This window comes from Ipomoea triloba, chromosome 7, assembly GCF_003576645.1.
Source record: "Ipomoea triloba cultivar NCNSP0323 chromosome 7, ASM357664v1".
Lineage (NCBI taxonomy): Eukaryota > Viridiplantae > Streptophyta > Magnoliopsida > Solanales > Convolvulaceae > Ipomoea > Ipomoea triloba.
Window position 1 is genome coordinate 13282606 of NC_044922.1, and position 5396 is coordinate 13288001.

Sequence of the window (5396 nt, forward strand, 5' to 3'; positions counted from 1 at the left end):
TGGGTCTTCGTCATCATTCTTTTTTGCTCGCCCAGGATAAAATCAACACTTGCCGAAACCAAACTAAACGATTTATGCTAATGAAAATGAAAAGCCCGTGAAAGTAACGAGAGGAAAAATGCTCGTGAAAGTAACGAGAGGAAAACACAATAATAGAGAAAATAAAAAGTGGGTAAAGTCAAAGTAGGGTTGGGAGTTCAAGACTACCAACACAAACCCAATACTTACCTACTATTATTTTATTCAAAGGGAAAGAAAACGGAAGAAGAAGATCTGTGGCGGTGGTCGGAGGCGGACTGAACTGTGACGATGGTCGGAGCGAAAGCAAACGTAGAAGGTGACCAAAACCACCAGCTCAAAGCTCCATTAGAGCTCCGGCCAAAGGCCGGCGGTGGAAGCCGAAGTTGAGCAGCAGAGAAAGACGTTTGGTTTTAGAGAGAAAAGGGAGGCTAGGGTTTTTTATTTGCTAGCTGTTAGTTATAGTTGTTTGGTATGATTTCTTTTCTCAAAAAACTAATTGAAAAAGTTATTTTGAACAACTTTTTGAATTTTAACTTTTTGGAGTTACAAAAAATTGATTAACCAAACACTTATATTGATTTTTTAACCAAGTCAAACAATTTAATGATTTATAGTAGTTAAATAAGTCACAATTGACTGATAAGATAACTATTTTGCCAAACATGAACAATAATATTTTTCGGTGGTCGTGATATGGGAGGGTTAAGATGAGAATACATTTTCTATAAAAATTGTGACATGTCCAGAAATCAAATGTTATTAGAATTTTATGATTACTCAGTTTTCAAATTTGTAATAATGTATGATTATACTAGTCCAAACACATACTTTTCTAATGCAAGATATACATTTTTCAAAAGTCATTCAGAGGACATTTGATAATCAAGAAATTTTAAACATTTTTTAAATTTAAAATGTGGAAAAATTATTTTCCGATTAAGTCATTGACTTGGAAAAGTTCGAGTCAATTAGAAATTAGATTCGTTTAAATTAAGGAAAATAAATTCGGCCAATTTTTTTTAATAAACCGTTATTAGTTATATTGGTGCAATAATAGTTTTATTGGTAATATTTAATTTAGTACGTAGTATATATTAACATAGGAAATTTACATATTTAGATGTTATATCAAAAGTACTATTAAATACCCTCCAAAAAATCAAATTTAAAAGTTATAAGAAAATGTTTAGAAAATAAATAAAGAAAGAAGAATTAGATTGACTAATGAATATTAAATATGTCAAGTAAAATAAGAAGAATGCATGGAGTAGTAGTTTATTTTTAGTTTAAAAGAAAAATTAAAGTGTCAAATGAGCCCCTAAGTATAGTGGGTAATGCAATTGAGCCCTAATAATAATAATAATAATAATAATAATAATAATAATAATAATAGCAATAGCAATAGCAATAGCAATAGCAATAATAATAATAATAATAATAATAATAAGCCAAAGACCTTATGGTCAAGTGACACCCAGTGTCCTGATTAACACTCTTACATGAATGATGGGAGTGGGTTCGAGCCTCAAATGCTACATTATAATAATAAACGCTTCATTAAGCCCCCTGCAGGTATTACTCCCCGAAATTATGAGCAATACTTTTTAACTTTATTACATTTCGTCTTGTCAAATTAATTTGTATTTAAAAATGATTTTAATAAATTTTAAATAATTTTTTTTTAAAAAGCAAAAGCCATCTTTTGTTTTTGTTTTTTTTTTAAAAATTATTTTAAATAATTAATTTTATATTATTAAAATAGTTTTGCAAATTAACTTAAATTGCACTTAGAATTCGTCTCCGAGTGTAGGTCATGCTAATTTTTCGTCCTTAAGTTATCATTGACGTTGCACTTTTCGTCATTTCGTGTTCACTTTTTGTCCCTGAGTTATAATAAAATTCTTCCTAATGTTTTAGTAAATGGACAAAAATTACAACATCAATGATAACTTAATGACAAAAGGTGAGTATGACTAACACTTAGCTAGAGACGAATTCTACAATTACCATATAACCTACCTATAAACAAAAAGTTTAACTTTCCCTTTTTGTTTTGTTTTGTTTTAATTATTTAAAATAAATATTTTTAAATTATTTAAAATAATTTTAAAAAAAAATTTTAATAATATAAAAACAATTTTTTAAAATAATTTTTTTAAAAAAATAAAACAAAAACAAAAGCTGGCAGGAGACTGCCGGCTTTTGCTTTTGTTTTTGTTTTGTTTTTTTTTATTTAAATTATTTATTTAAAATTATTAAAATCATTTTTAAAATACAAATTAATTAACAATAGGACGAAATGTGATACAAATTACAAAGTTTTGCACCTAATTTCAGTTCAAGGAGTAGTAACCTGCTAAACAACTCATTTAGGACTCAATTAAACAATTTTGCAGGTTTAAAGGACTTTAATGGAGATTTTTTTTACTTAAGGGGCTCAATTCCACTATCCACTGTATTTAGGGAGCTAATTTGATACTTTTTCCTAGTTTAAATAATGTTATATGCCCTCATGTAATATTTATCTCCTGGCATATAGTAAAATTCTTTTTATTCATTAGTTATTATAATTCACCAACTCTACTTAAAAAATAAATCTAGTTATTAATCAGATATAAAATGAATCAATTGCATATTACATTATTACCACATAATAAGTAGGTGAAAATTATAAAGTGAAATTAAGTGAAGAATATAACATTATTCTTTTATTATTTAACCGTATATGATAAATTTGATCAAAAAATATTGACAAGAATTGAATCTGTGAAGTTCGTGATTTTTCATTATACATTTGGTTTATGAGCTAGTGGTTCAGGTTAAATTGGTTGATTATTAAGGGAAAATATTACTTGGACTCCCAAATTCTATTTTCTAACTTTACTCTCCTTACACAAAAGTTTGAGGTTGATACTTTGTTTAAGACCTGAAGATAACTTATCATATTTTACCATTAAAGAGTAAAAGTAAGAAAGTATAAAATGAGAGTGAATGTATTACAACTCATTATTAAGTATTGATGCAATAGCGAAGGTACATACTATCCTTCATTCGTTTATCTAATCGGTGACGCACGCATACATGCATGCATGGCTCACCTTTCTAGAACACATGGCTGCTGCTCTGGCTTTTGCTCAAACTAAATCTTTTGATTAATGGTAAAAATTTGTCTGATCATTTTATATATTCTTATTCATGAATAAGTCAGGTTAATATGAAAATATAATATTTATACTAAAATATGTAATGTTAATTAGAAAAATAATGTTGATTGTTTTAATATCCATTTTGATCTATCGACTATTAGGATTTCACCACTTTGATCTTTGACTTTCAGACTTGCTTAATTCTATTTCCAACTATATAATTGTTAATTAAAATGATCTTAATCAAGACTATTTTAGTTTGGACATAAGACATAAAAATGTAATACTTTTACACAAATAATTATTATACTTTTACTCTCAATAATACTATTACAGTTTTATCTTATAAGTAAAAAATAATTTATTCCTAATTAATATTATATTTTTCAATATAAGTATTACATTTTCATATTAATCTCACCAACTACCCATTTCATCAACGCTACCCAACTGTGGCCTTTTATTAAATACCAAAAAATTACAATTCAATTATATTTACTATATATTTCGTCAACAAACTATTGAAATAATGTCCAAAAAAGATTACCTCTTTTCATAACAACAGTTATAAATACCCTTTAATAAGACATTTAATTTTTAAATTATAGTTATTATATTAAAAAGAGAGAAATATTTGTTAAATATATTTTCCTAAATTCATGTATTTGATCAAAAGGATAATACTTTTTGGATGAAGAGAGTTTAGTACCTACCTACCTATAAACAAACAGGGTCGGTACTTTTTTGAATACTACTGACTCTATTAGACTCTATTAGAATGTAGTATCTGTTCATTACTACTTTCTCAACCTATTGAAGCACAAGAGCCAATGTTGCCTCCACTGAGGCTCAAACCCACCACCTCCCATATAAAGAGAAGGGTTTGATGCCACTGGACTACAAGGTCCTTAGCAACAGGGTCGGTACTTAATTGGTAGTTATATATGAGCCTCCTCTTCAATCATGTTTTATTTTTTGTCTAGAAAGTCATCCACCATCCATTTTGTACAACACTAAAAATTAATATACGAATAATGCCATATAATAACAATATATCCACTAGCCCTTGATTAAAGACCGACTCTTAATTGCTTGAAAGGATTAGTCGAATGGATGAGACATGATTCTCGTACTAGAATATTAACTTTATGTGATTTATGAACTATTACATATGACTATATGAGTGAGATGTACTTATGGTGCGTGATTTTCTTTTTTAAGGCGTGTTATTTGTGTGCTTAAGTTGCATTAGTTGTTGAAACTTAAAGTGTGTCGGCCTAAAACTTTAGGTGCGTGATTTTCGTTCTTAAGGTGCGCTTTTTTTTTTTTTTTAACAGTTTGCTTCTTTACTTAAGGGTGAGTCTTTTTTTTTTTTTTTGGTTATGCAGTCCCAAAACACAACCACTATCATTTTCCTATCATGTTTCAACAATCAGTTAATGGACATTATCAAAGTAACATAGACGAGAAGAGATGAGTGTTAGTAACAAATCCTGGGTTTATAACAACGCATTTAAAAAAAAATTCATTAATTTGACATGTTGATCTAGATTTGATCAATCGCCTAGATCTAACCACATCTTTTACTTGAGAGATCCTTTACACCATCATCAACCAATATATATATATATATATATATATATATATATATATATATATATATATATATATATATATATGTTCAAATGTGGCCGCGCCTTCCCGTGCGATCGGTACGATTCGCACCACTCAATGTTAGAAAATGCATCACTCAATGTTAGAAAACGCACCACAATGAAAAAACACAGAAACACCAAAAAGCACACCACACACCCAAAATAATGCACCACAACCCCCTGCCCCTAATGGTGCATTTGCTAACACTATGTGGTGTATATGCATACCTAGTGGTGTGTTTTTTGGTGACGTGTACCTAATGATGCATATTTGTGTGGTGCATTTTCTAACATTGAGTACAGTGATGTATGCTTGTATACATAGTGGTGTGTCCGCACTGACCGCACATTAAGGGGCGGCCATACATGATAATGACCATATATATATATATATATATATATATATATATATATATGTGGTCATAATTAGGTATGGCTGCTCCTTAACGTGCGGTCAGTGCGGCCTCACAACTATGTATACAAATATACACCACTCAATGTTAGAAAATGCACCACACAAATATGCATCATTAGGTACGCATCACCAAAAAATACACCACTATATATGCAAATA